Source organism: Chiloscyllium plagiosum, chromosome 33, assembly GCF_004010195.1.
Source record: "Chiloscyllium plagiosum isolate BGI_BamShark_2017 chromosome 33, ASM401019v2, whole genome shotgun sequence".
Classification (NCBI taxonomy): domain Eukaryota; kingdom Metazoa; phylum Chordata; class Chondrichthyes; order Orectolobiformes; family Hemiscylliidae; genus Chiloscyllium; species Chiloscyllium plagiosum.
This window is the reverse complement of record NC_057742.1, coordinates 29,842,108-29,856,123: the sequence shown is the minus strand read 5'-3', so window position 1 is coordinate 29,856,123 and position 14,016 is coordinate 29,842,108. Positions and strand designations below refer to the sequence as shown.

Sequence of the window (14,016 nt, the reverse complement as noted above, 5' to 3'; positions counted from 1 at the left end):
GAAGACTACAGAGAGTCTCATTGAAGCAGCGAGGAGTAGACTGGATGACTAATAGAAGACAGAGTTGGGATAAGTGGGGCATTTTCAGGATTGTACCTTTAATTAGCACAGTGCTACATAGATGAATGTTGAGGTTGCAGTTATTTGCAAAGTATATTAATAACTTTGATAACGAAGATGATTGTACAGAGCCAATTTTGCAATGACACAATGCTAATTGGGAAGGAAACTGGTGAGGATGACGCAAAGAGTCTGCAGAGGTCTATAAACAGGATTAAGTGTATGAGAAAAAGCTTGGCAGATGGGAAATGATGTGAGAACTGTGAGGATATGCACTTTGGGAGGTAGAATAAAGGAGCTGAATTTTATTTAAATGGTGACAGACTGCCGAAAGTTATTGAACAGAGGGATTTGGGAGTCCTTGTGTATGAATCATAGGAAGCTAGCATCCAAGTTCAGCGGATACAAAGGAAGACAAGTGGAGTTTTGGTCTTTATTTCAAAGGGAATGGAGAACAAAAATAGAGAAGTTTTGCAAAACTATTCAACTCACAGCCTGAATACTTTGAACAGTTTTGGATCCCTTATTTAAGAAAAGGTATACTGACATTGGAGATGGTCCAGAGAAGGTTCACTGGGTTGGTACCAGGTGTGGAGGGACATCTTTTAGAATAAGTTGCAGGTTTCGGTTCATTAATATCTAATTCCCAGAATGAACCGAAACCTGCAACCCATTCTAAAAGATGAAAGAGGAGGTTTGTTCAATATATCATGACACTGTGATCTTTTGCTATAAATTCTGTGTCTTATGATCCTGCTCCATTGTAACACGATTCAAGGAAGAACAGGGAAGCTCTGCCAATATATTCTGTAGCTAAAGCCAAAAACGTGTTAACTAGTCACTTATTTAATCGCTGTTTGTGGCACTTGCTGCACAGAAGATGACTCTTACTTCCTGCATTACAATACAAACAACACTCCATAAAATACAGTCCATCAGTGTTAAAACATTGTTGTTGTTCTAAGATCATGAAATGTACAATATAAATGCAAGAGTTTACTTTTAAAAAATACAAACAATATAAGTGTTTAAATTCCCTAATAGCCCCTAGTTATTTTTACTGGATCTTTATTTATCCCTAAGAAAACAGTTCCAAAATCGAATCAATGCTTTTTTTAAACTTAAATAAAGATTTGCTTAAACCAAAACAAAACGGAGAGCGTGCAAACCTGAACATTAAAGGGAAAAAAATGAGATGTCAACAAGAGTTCCCAAATGGCGATGACAGCTAAGATTAAAAAACATCTTGTACTGACAAACCCAACACAAGATACGAAATCTGATTAAAAAGCCACAAGATTATTCTGAAATGAGCAAGATTTGAAGATCTCTCTATACCAGGAGTGTCTGAAAGACGGAATGTTCAACTAGGCTGCATGACCAAGCTGCGTTCTACAGTGTCCAGACTAGAGCACAAAATCGAACAATGCATGTCTGTAACAGAACAGGCTGTCTTTTATCACAAGACACTGGAGCAGGGTATTCATCTAGTGATTTCCAGTATCTGTATTCAATCAAACCTGATGTCAAACTGGCCTCCAGACTGACGCAAAAGGCAGGATTTCAGGTTTTGGGTCACATCCTGATGTCAGGGTCATATGAGGTCCCCAACTGCACACTGTGTTGGGAGCAGGCACCTGACTCTGATCTTCCTTGAATTGGCTAGAGGCTATGCTTAAGGGCTCCAGGGGGGCTCCGGTGGCCAGCTTGTCAGAAGCTGCTATCTGCAATTGTAGATGAGAGAATTTGGCAGGAAGAGAGGTGAGAGGAGGGGGACCACTTTCCCAAAAGCTCTCAAAATGTTTGCATTTTGAATCCCCTCCACAAGGCAGTCTGTGTGGTCAGGCAGCCTGGGAGGATGTCAAAGCCTTTCAGAAAGGCGAGCCATTCAATCTGCTGCTGGGAGGCTGCTGATCTGTTCCTGAGTCTGGACATCTGTCAGGCAACTCCAGTCAGTTTCTGATAATTGGGCTTTCAATTTGCATCTGTGGGGGTGTGGCCCTCTTTCTTCTGAACCCACCTTGGGGGAAATTGCCAAGAGAAATTGATAATAGTAACACACTGGCCAAAGATATTACCTTCGTTTCATATTAATTCATGGGATGTTGGTGTCATTGGCTAGACCTGCATTGATTGCCCATTCTTAATTGCCTAGATGGCGCTTGAGAGTGAGCCACATTTCAGTGAGTCAGCTGTCACATGTAGGCCAGTTCAGGTAAGGTTGGCAGATTTCCTTCTCTAAAGTAAATTAGTGATCAGGTAGGGTTTTAACAACAATTACTTATTTGTCCAGCTGATATGGTCAGATCTGAACCCATGTCCCTCAGAACATTGGCCTGTGTTTCTGGATTACTAGCCTAATGACAGGACCTCTATACTACTAGTCCTGAGCTTGTCTATTTTTGGCTCCTACATAGATGAGAAAATTCTGACTATGGTCAGTTGATGAATTTTAACATGCCAGTACTATCAAAGAAAAGGGGATCCGGTTTAGAAAATTTGCTATTGTTGGAAGCAGACATAATCTTTTCACTGTACTCCTATGCAATTCTCCAACTTGAATGACTCCTGTAGCAAAATCACAGCAATGAATCCATTCAGTGAGTCACAACTAACTTAACAAACGCTCCCAAAGTTTGCAGAATGCTGTTTTTTGGAATCTGGTGACAAACATTGAAGACTAAGTAAGTCATGCAGAAGTGAAGGTAATTAATATTCGGGAGTGTTGGGCAGGGCTCAGAAGTATATGACTATATGGATATAAAATCTAGACTGACACATGGATCTGCAGTGAGTGCTTCACTGTTGGAGGGGCTGTATTGTGGATGAGATGATAAACTGATGCCCCAGTATGTAGATGTAAAAGATTCTATGGCATTATTTTGAAGAAAAGCAAAGAGTTCTCTGTAGTTTATCTGCATGTTATCACACTGCTGATTGTGAAAGCTCGCCCTGTGGAAATTGATTGCTGTGTCTCCGAAATTGATTATTCTGCAAAAATACTTCATTGACTGTAAAGTATTTTGGAATGACTTGATTATGAATGATGCTATATAAATGCAAGTCTTACTTACTTTCTATATTTTCCCAGTTAGGTAGCAGCTGGCTTTTGCTGTTGATACAAATTTGCTAATACATCTATATAAAGCGCCCTCATACCTTGTTTACAATTAAATCCAAAACTGTGATTGAAGTTCAATATTTGAATTTGACATTCGCTAGTTCATGGAACTCGGTAAAACTACAGCATGGTTCCATTCAGACTGATCCTTGTTCAATTAACCCCATTGTTTTTCTTAATCCTTCTTTCATTTTAATTTAATCTGAATTCTCTTTGTAAATTAAAGCTGGACTAAGTTTCGAGATGAACGTAAAAAAATGGACTTGAATTTCTATACATGATCTGACAACGTCCCAAATGTGCATTTTAATTATTACTTTTGAGGTGAAATCCCTGTTGTAAAGTAAGGAATATGCTGTCAATGTATCCAAACCAATATCACACAAATATCAGAGTGACCAGAGAATCTGTTTCTTTGGATTCTTTGTTTGAGGAATAAATATTGGCCAGAAAACCAGGGCAAGTTTATCCCACTCTCTTTGAAATGATGCTATGGGAGAGTTTTTAATATTTTCCTCAAGTTAAAGTAAATGTGGCTTCAATTTAATGTTCTCGCCCGAAAGACAGCATCTGCGACAGTGCAGCACACCTCGGCATAGCTTTGGAATTTCAGCCTAGATTATGTGCCCATGACCCTACAGCAAAATTTGAACTGGCAGTTCTTTGGCCCAGAACTCTGATTGTTGGATTGAGCTACAGATGATCCCCAACTCATAGCTTTCCTCTTTGATTTTTCAGTTGAAATGAAACCCAGGTTACAAGGATGGAAGTCACTCCTCTTTCCAGGACAGGTGTTATACACTATCCCTGACACACGCATACTGCTTGCCAATCCAACCACTTTGCCATAGGACCTGTGCACCACACTCTCCACCTGCCCTATACTTTTTGCCAACTTCCCCGTGGTGAAATCATCTCTGCTGCCAAGTTAGACAAAAACAAAACTTCTGGTGCTGAAAACAACTACTGAAGCACAGTGTGGAGATCTGTCTTTCACATTAATTGTGTAATACCTGAAGCTGCTTGATGGGATAGGAAGTAAACTTGTTTTTAAAAAAAGTGGTGGCATGGTGGCTTAGTGGTTAGCACTGCTGCCTCACAGCACCAGGGACCGATGTTCCATTTCAGCCTCGGCTGACTGTCCGTATGGAGTTTGCACATTCTCTCGGTGTTTGCATGGGTTTCCTCAGGATGCTCCGGTTTCCTCCCACAGTCCAAAGGTGTGCAGGTTAAGTGGATTGGCCATAGTGTTCAATGATGTGCAAGTTAGGTGCATTAGTAATGGTAAATGTAGAGTAATAGGGGAGGGGAATGGGTCTGGGTGGGTTACTCTTCAGCAAGTCATTGTGGATTTGTTGGGCCAAATGACCTGTTTATACACTGTAGAGATTCTATAACCTATACAGGTGAAACATGTTCCATTTGCTTGCAGCTCAATTTAAGCATTCATATCCACAAAAATGGAGTAAAAGTGTGGAAGTTGACTTTATTCTTTCTGAAGGAGAGATGCATCACTGCAATGAATATAGTGTTAAAAGTGGCTCTGCAAATTTGCTGGTGCCATCTCATTTGCTTGTTCAAAGGGCTGACTGCCACATTGCTGGCTGCCTGTGCACATGCCCAAAATTTACAAGTTTAATTCCTTGATTTCAGACACTTAAGATCTACTACCTGTACAGCCACAGCAGTCCCAAGAAGAGAAGAGATAATGACAGACTGGCACTGACGAAAAGATAATACTCCTTGATCTAACACTTTTGGCCATCGACTCAGATACTAGCATTGCACATACCTTAATAGTATATATTCGAGATTGGCATTATGGTTCTATGAAAGGGCACGTGGGTGTCTTTGCATCATAGAGTCAAACATCACGGAAACAGATCCTTCAGAGGCCTGTGACCAGTGGAGTGCCACAAGGATCGGTGCTGGGTCCTCTACTTTTTGTCATTTACATAAATGATTTGGATGCGAGCATAAGAGGTACAGTTAGTAAGTTTGCAGATGACACCAAAATTGGAGGTGTAATGGACAGGAAGAGGGTTACCTCACATTACAACAGGTTCTTGACCAAATGGGCAAATGGACTGAGAAGTGGCAGATGGAGTTTAATTCAGATAAATGTGAGGAGCTGCATTTTGGGAAAGCAAATCTTAGTCGGACTTATACACGTAATGGTAAGGTCCTCGGGAGTGTTGCTGAACAAAGAGACCTTGGAGTGCAGGTTCATAGCTCTTTGAACGTGGAGTCGCAGGTGGATAGGATAGTGAAGAAGGCGTTTGGTATGCTTTCCTTTATTAGTCAGAGTATTGAGTACAGGAGTCGGGAGGTACATGTATGGAATGAGCCGCCAGAGGAAGTGGTGGAGGCTGAAACAATTGCAACATTTAAGAGGCATCTGGATGGGTATATGAATAGGAAGGGTTTGGAGGGATATGGGCCGGGTGCTGGCAGGTGGGACTAGATTGGGTTAGGATATCTGGTCGGCATGGACAGGTTGGACCAAAGGGTCTGCTTCCATGCTGTACATCTCTATGGCTCTATGTCCATGTTGACCAGCTATCCCAAACTGAATTAGACCCATTTGCATTTGGGTTGGCATGGATAAGCAATTGTATTTTTCAAATTGACATGTTGCTTATTAATCCATCAAATTAATAGTCATAGTCAAACAGAATCAGATAAAGTCTAACACAGAAATATATCAGATATATTGGATGAAAAAGTGAACTTAATGTGTAATGTCATCTGTAAATTAACCTTCTAAAATAATGCCCCTATTAAATTATTATCCCTCTTTGCTTCATGTATTAATTTTGAGCATCAACAACTCAAGCTTCTCAAATGCAAATAACAAATTTAATGTGACATTCAAAACAAATACCTAGTAAGACATATAGCCACATGGTCATGTGTGCAAAGTTGCTAGGCTTCTCTCTGTCAGAATGGTGATCAGTTCTTTGCTTTCAGTCTCCATGTGGTTGGTCTGTCTACTTCAACCAGAGCCTGCTACCATGCCGAGACACAGTTCCTTATCGTGCTGGCTATCCACATGATCAATGCCAGATAGGCCAGACCTGTCTTCTCAGGATTCAGCATTACACCAGTTGTGTCTTGCCCACCTCACCAAGTTATTCTGATCATAGTATGAACTGGTTTTCTGTTCTCCAACCCTCATGGGACCAATGAGGCAATAATTTAATCTCCACCATATTCTCAATTTCCAAGCAACCAGTCCATGGGGTATGTTTGCTATAAATTTAACGATAAATATTAATTTAATAATTAATCTTATCTAGAGCACCATCCTGTAGGTCTTTGACTGTTCATTTCTTTTAACATTAGTACAGTTACACCACATTAATTACACTACAGGCTTGGAATCAAATAGGAGTTAACCTTAGGACTTTAACCATTGAAACTTCATGCCAGTCCTTAAAAGATAATAGGAGCAGTGGAACTCTGCATTACAGATTCAAACTGTTCCATCCCCACCTGCTCTTCTTCAGACACTTGTTTCTTTGTCTTAGTTATTTGTTATTTATGAACAACACTCTCCCCTTCACCAGGTGTTGCATTGTTCATGGGGTGAATGGAAAAATAAGGGGATTGCAAACAGGCTGCATTCCATTGCTAAATCATAGAGTGAGGTTCCTGGTCAGACTGAACCCTGGAGTAAATTCATTGCCTCCGGGCTCCTCTGAGCAGAGTGGTATATAGTACAGATTCGACAGCCCTAGCTCCCTTTTTGTGAAGCCCTCCACTAGAAACACTGGCTTTGTGAATTTAATCTCATCTTCCTGGTTTTATCAATGAAGGGCAAAGAAAGGGCAAGGTGTCATAGAGAAATAACAGAAAGCTGATTCCTGGTGTCAAAGGATTGAAATCTGAGGCAAGGAATTTGGAATTTTCAATGTCGGAAGGTGGTATCTGAGAGAAACTTTCAGAATTATTGTTCAGGGGTATAAATAAAGTCAGAGGGCGTCTTCAATATAAAAAAGGAAAGGGCAGAAACCCAAACCATTAAAAGCCAAATTTAAAATCTATTTCTTGGGGGGAGGATTTGAAATGTGCTTCTGGACAAATTGATTAGACCATATAGAATAATAGAATCCCTACAATGTGGAAGCGGCTCATCCACACCGACCCTTCAAAGAGCAGTCGACCCAGTCCTATCCTCCTACCCTATAGTTCAGCATGGCCCATAGCTAATCATCCTGAAGAAGGGTTGCACCTGAAACATTGACTTCTGCACCTCCTGATCATGCCTGACTCGCTGTGTTCTGCATAGAATCCCTACAGTGTAGGAACAGGCCCTTCGGCCCAACAGGTCCACACCGACCCTCCAAAGAGTAACCCAGCCCCCTGATGAGTGCACCTAATCTACACATCCTGAACATTATGGGCAAATGTAACATGGTCAATTCACCTAACCTGCACATCTTTGTGACTGTGTGAGGAAACCGGAGCACCCAGAGGGGACCCACGCAGACACGGGGAGAATGTGCAAATTCCACACAGACAGTCGCCCGAGGCTGGAATCGAACCCGGGTCCCTGGTGCTGTGAGGCAGCAGTACTAACTGTTGCGCCACTGTGCTGCCCCATTATAGGCCCTATTCATCTAGCCTCCTGTTTATCTACCTTGGAATCCAGCATTTGCAGTTTTTTTTGTCTCTAACCATGGCTAATCCTGGCTAAACATGGTGTTCATAGTTTGTTGGATGCTGGGATTTCCGACTATAGAGGGCATATTTTCTGACAAATGCTTTTCTTGTATGAACACTTGTTTTTAATATATTACATTGTTCTCACTGCACTCAGAATCAAAATGATGATTTTTTAGACCCTGTGAAATGTTCAAGATTCCATGATTTTACAGAGAATGGATTTCTTTGTGAGTAGAAAGATGTAATTGGCACATCTGAACGTCCTTACTATGCACAGTCAATGTGGTGGGAATCTCCACCTCCACCTACCTGCCTTGCTTTCTCATCAATGAATTATTACCAAAAAATAAATTTTGATCTCAGCTTTGAAATTTTCAATTGACCTGCTGGCCAGAATGTAATTTTTTTGTGGGATAGAATCCTAAATTCCACTATTCTTTGTATGAAGTGCTTCCTGCCTTCATTCCCTGAACAGTCTTGCACTAATTTTAATGTTATACTCAGGTCTCTCCAGAGGAAATACTTGATCCCTACCTACCACTAAATTACTGAATGGAAATGATGTGCAAGGTTACAGAGAAATGCACTGAGCCATGATGCTCACTTGGACCCCCAGTGCTGGTAAGATGGGCTGAACGGCCTCCTTTGGAATGTGACAATTCTGTGTATCACTTTTCACATTTCAGTTGGATCACCCTTAATTTTTCACCAACTGTTTTTCATCAGCCTGCTTAGACATTTTATAACACTCTACCAGAGCAACTGGAACTTGAACTCAGCCCAGAGGTAAGGACATTATCACTGCACCACAACACCCCTGTTATTCATTCAGTTTCAAATGAAAATGAATCTAACATAAAGAACTGGTCCACAGAATGTTTTATTCCCAATATTGTTCTGGTGACTCTGTGCTGAAGCATTTCAAAAATCAATTTTATCTTTCCTCAGCTATACCGATCAGAACTGAATGCAGTACTCGACCTAACTTGCTGTTGTCTGAAAATTTGGAAAAATGTTACTCTATTCCTTCATCTATTTATTTTGCATGTGCTCTGAAATGTTAGGCTTCTTGCACAGACCCATTGGGAAGTAGCACCAGTCACATTCTGCTGGTTGGTCTATGTATCCACTATCCCTGTGCAATGTCTTCCAATGTCTTTAAATTAATAGAGATCCTCCAATGATCATTTTTGGTCAGGTATCTCATTTGCTGCGTATTATCTAATCTCTTTTGAATGTAAATAGAAGTAACATTCATGGAAATAATTAATGGAATTTGATGGAGTTGGCAGAACACTGTTGTGAGGGCCGAATGTGGAAGCTGAATCTGTGTCGTTTGATGTTAGGACCTGATGCCAGTGCTGGCCAATTAAGAGACTTCTTTTGGAGCTGCTGTGTAATTAAGGAGCTGAGGGCTTGAGCAGAAGCACCTCTGGTGAATACCATTACTAAGGTAGTAAGTGGAAAGATGTCTTTATTTTATGTGCTCTCAAGAAAGGGAATATGAATTTGGGGCATGAGGCAGATCTTGGAGATTAGGGAGATGTTTTTATCCTTAGGTGCTTGGCCTCCTGCACCACCAAATCCTTACCTCCCAATACCTGAAGGAAGAATGCCTCATCTTTTGCCTTGGGACCCTCCAACCACACAGGATCAATGTGAGTTTCACCAGTTTCCTCATTTCCCCTCCCCTCACCTTATCCAAGTTCCAACCTTCCAACTCGGCACCTCCCTCTTGACATGTCCTACCTGTCCATCTTCCTTCCCATTTATCCGCTCCACCCTCCTCTCTGACCTATCACCTTCAAGCTCAACTTCATCTTCCTATTACATTCTCAGCTACCTTCCCCCCCCCAAGCCCCACACACCTCCCATTTATCTCTCAGCCCCTTGGGCCACCCCCTCATTCCTGATAAAGAGCTTATGCTCAAAACATCAATTCTCCTGCTCCTCGGATGCTGCCTGACCAGTTGTGCTTTTCCAGCACCTCACACTTCAGTTCTGATCTCCAGCATCTGCAGTGCTCACTTTCTCCCTCCTTACTCTGTGCCATTTGTAGGTCTTCCATTTTTCCCAGTCACTCACCAAAAGACTCAGAAAATTCTGACAAAGGATTCTGGGAAAATATTTGATGTAATTCCACCTTCAAAGCAATCAAGCAAACCTCCATTGATTCAACCATTACCACAAATCCATAATTGAAAAATTGAATTCTGGCTGATTGTTTTCCTCCATTGATAATTCTTTGGTCTCAGGCTACTGAGGCCATAAATTCCTGAAGAAGGGCTTATGCCCGAAACGTCGATTCTCCTGTTCCCTGGATGCTGCCTGACCTGCTGCGCTTCTCCAGCAACACATTTTCAGCTCTGATCTCCAGCATCTGCAGACCTCACTTTCTCCCCATAAATCTCATAGCCTACCTTACGATCACTATTTATACTCTTATTTAACCTCTATTTCCAACAAGGTATGAATCTCTTCTTTTTGGAATGAGTTAAGTAAGTCAGCATTGAATGCTGTCATTGGGCATATGCTCTGGAAATCAACAGAGGATGTGATTTCCTGGAAATCTAATTTGAAAATGGAGCATACATTTGGAAACAGTGATCATAATATCATTATTTTTAAAGTAGAAAGAGACAATAGAATTATCAAATGTGCAAATGCAAAACTGGAAGAAAAGTCAGATGGAGGTCTTCTGTTCCATTTGGATCATAATAATTGATTAAGATAGAATCATAAATACACTAATTGAACAATGGGAATCATTCAGAGGAGACAGTTTTGGTATAGGGTAGTCATATTCCCTTGAGGTAGGGAAGAAGAACATGCAAAGCTAGAACTCGCTGGATGACTAAATATATAGCGATTAAAGGGTGACAGAAAATGCAAGTTTAAAATAAATGTTAAGTTCATAATTTCCAAATAACAGGCAGGAGGCTGGAAGAACACAGCAAGCCAGGCAGCATCAGGAGGTGCAGAAGTCGACGTTTCAGCTGTAATCCTTCTTCAGGACTGGGAGTGGGTGTAGGGGGAGCTGTAGAGAAAGGGGGGAGCGGGGAAAGGGTGGTGAAGTGGGGATAGGTGATGACACGTCGAGGATACAACCTGGTTGGTCAATAGGAGGAATGAATCAGGTTGGTGGCAGGGAGCAGTGGAAGGGAAGGGGAGAGGCTACGAAGGGAGTCGGGGGATGGGAGGGAGGTTATTTGAAATTGGAGAACTCAATGTTGAGTCCTCCAGGCTGTAAGTTGAGGTGTTGTTCCTCCTATTTGCGATGTGATTCATTGTGGTAATGGAGGAAGCCAAAGATGGTCATGTTGGAAAGGGAGTGGGAAGGGGAATTAAAATGGGCTGTGAATGCGAGGTCGGGTCGACCCCTGCGGATCTGGCTGAGATGCTCAATGAGCCATTCCCTAAGTTTCTGTTCAATCTTCCTAATGTAGTGAAGACCACATCAGGAGCACCTGATGCAGTAAACTAGGTTGGAAGAGAGGCAGGTGAACCTCTGTCTCACTGGAAGGAGTGTTTGGGGCCCTGGATGGAGGGGAGGCGGGTTGTGTACTGACAGGTTTTACATATTTTCTGGTTGCAAGGGAAGGTACTTGGGAATTTGAGGGGTAGTTGGTGGGGAGAATGACACAAACCAAAGACTGGCAAAAGGAATGATCCTTGTGGAAGACAGAGAGGGGTAGTGGTGGGGGGAGAGTGGTGCAAACAAAGGATTGGCGAAGGGAGTAGTCCTTGCGGAAGGCAGAAATGGGTGGGGAGACGAAGATGTTCTTGGTGTTGGGGTCTAGTTGGAGTTGGCAGAAGTGTTTAAGCTGAGACAGAAGTTCACCTGCCTGACATCCAATGTGGTTTACTGCATCAGGTGCTCCTGATGTGGTCTTCGCTGTCTTGTAGAGAACTTGAAGAGGCAGAGGGCATGAAAGGGGTACGAAAGAGTACTTTGTACTTGTCTTTATTAAAGCAGAGTTTCTGAAATGCTCATTTAAAGGAAGTGCAACAGAAAAATTGGGCAGGATAAAAATAGATGAAGAAGAGGTACTGAAAAGTTTGTCATTTTTTTTGGATATAAAATTTATTCAGTCCAGATGAGATGCATCCTTGGTTGATGAAGACACCAAAGACAGGAATAGGAATCGTTATGCCTAAATCTTCTAATCCCCATTAGGTATTGAAGTGATGTCAGGGAACTGGAGGATTGTAAATGTTAAAACAAGGTTCAAAAAAGCACTGACAGATCATCTGCACAAACACTTCAGAGTAACATTGGGTGGTGGAGAAACTTATTTGGCATTTAGGAAAATAGGAGTTAATACAACAGAAGCAGCCAAATATTTCTTAGAGGCAAATCATGTTTGAATAATTTAATCTAATTCTTGCTGAAGTAATGGAAAGAGCAATGACTGTACTGTACTTGGTGCGTGTATGGGCTTCAAAAGATATTTCATAAATTACTACATTATAGAATTGTTGACAAAATTGAAACCCATAGGATGAAAGTGGTAGCAGCTGCACTGATACAATATTGTCTGAAGGACACAAAGCAAAAATAAGCGGTGAGTCAATAGTTTTTCAGGCCGGATGGTGTGGTATTAATGGGTAGTAGGATGCTGTAACAAATCCTCTTTCCTTTGGTTGGTCTAAGGACCTAATTGGTTTATAGTGGTGGACAATCAACAACTATTATGCCTTCATAAGAAGAGGCTGTTGGCTTCATATGATGGTAATTAGGTCCAAGTAACATCAGTTAATCAGATATTGTTACTAAGACTATAGGGAACGTTATTATTATAGGTCCACACTTCATGAGATCTCAATATAATCTGCCAGATCACCTCCTAAGTCTGTATGAGTATATCCTGGATTTCTAACCAGGCAATTTCTTTTCAACAGTATCCTGGATCTCCGTGCCAAGTAGTTTTGTCTTGACCACGTCCTGGACAAGTGGATATTAGTCATCCCACCTCAGTGTTGGTTCCATGGAGTTATGTGCAGGTCATCTTCAATTGATGTAAATAAATCTTTATTCTCAATCTGTTAATACGTCTATGCTGATGTTTAATTACTTACTTTAAGTTATTGATTAAGTTGAATATCTTATTGTCCCTCTGTTGGTTTCTTGCTGGTGAACCCAACATATTCACATTTTCAGTTAAATAATTGGTGGATTTATCCTGCTGACTGAGGTAGGTCATTGGTATTGATAGTTCATCCTGGAAGGTGAAGAATTGGAATATTCTTCTTGACTTTGTGTTGTTTAATCATTTGACATCAAATTCAATTTTGCTATTACAATTTGTTCATTAAGTCTAGTGCTGTCTGAACAACTCCATTAAAGATTCCATCAATGAGCTCAAGCTCACTTGTTTTTGGAAACTTTGCAGGTTTCTGTCAGTTTACTTTTCTCCAGTGATGAGAGCTTTATTTTCCAAATTGGAAAATCCTGGACATTTGCAGATTTCACAATGAGTTATGAGAGCTTCAAGTTCTGTTGAAATCTCTGGCTACAATACCACTGACTGGACCCTGATTGTGCAGCTGGGATGCCCAATATCCCCAGTGTATCCTTTTCAGAATATCTTCCCAGAGGGAGTCTGGAACAGTTCAGTATTGCTACCATTGACAATGTGATATCATCGCCAGAAACCAAAAACAATGAGAGAAGTCACCTCCTCGTTTCCCCTTATGGCTTGGATTTTGATCCACAGACTTTGCGCTTTTTTGACTACATTTTCCAGCCATGATATTCCTAAAGTCACTATTCATGGATGTAGGTTTGCTCGCTGAGCTGGAAGGTTCGTTTTCAGACGTTTCATCACCATACTAGGTAACATCTTCAGTGAGCCTCCGGATGAAGCCATGCTGGTGTAGCCCGCTTTCTGTTTATGTGTTTGGGTTTCCTTAGATTGGTTCTGCTACATGGATGACACCTTTGTCATCGCTAAATGAAGCAAATTAGAGGAAACCTTCAAGACCATTAACAATACCCTTACTGGCATAAAATTCATCAAAGAGAAGGAAAACAACAACAAACTGCCATTCCTAGATGTCACAGTAGAGCCAACAGCTAAAGGAGAATTGCAAACCAGCCTCCAAAAGAAAACAACACATGTGGACCAAATATTGAACTACAGAAGCAATTATCCCAACATCCACAA

The 14,016-nt window shown here is 41.3% G+C and overlaps 1 long non-coding RNA gene across 2 annotated transcripts in view; it reads left to right on the top strand.

The window, feature by feature from the left end:
* The window catches only part of LOC122539979, a 29,972-nt gene extending 17,109 nt beyond the window's left edge, over window positions 1-12,863 (top strand). For both annotated transcript variants that reach the window (XR_006309223.1, XR_006309222.1), the window contains exons 2-4: window positions 3,920-3,972; window positions 8,354-8,470; window positions 12,752-12,863. This is a non-coding gene — a long non-coding RNA (uncharacterized LOC122539979). The remainder of the gene's footprint in view (window positions 1-3,919; window positions 3,973-8,353; window positions 8,471-12,751) is intronic.
* The last annotated feature ends 1,153 nt before the right edge of the window (window positions 12,864-14,016 follow it).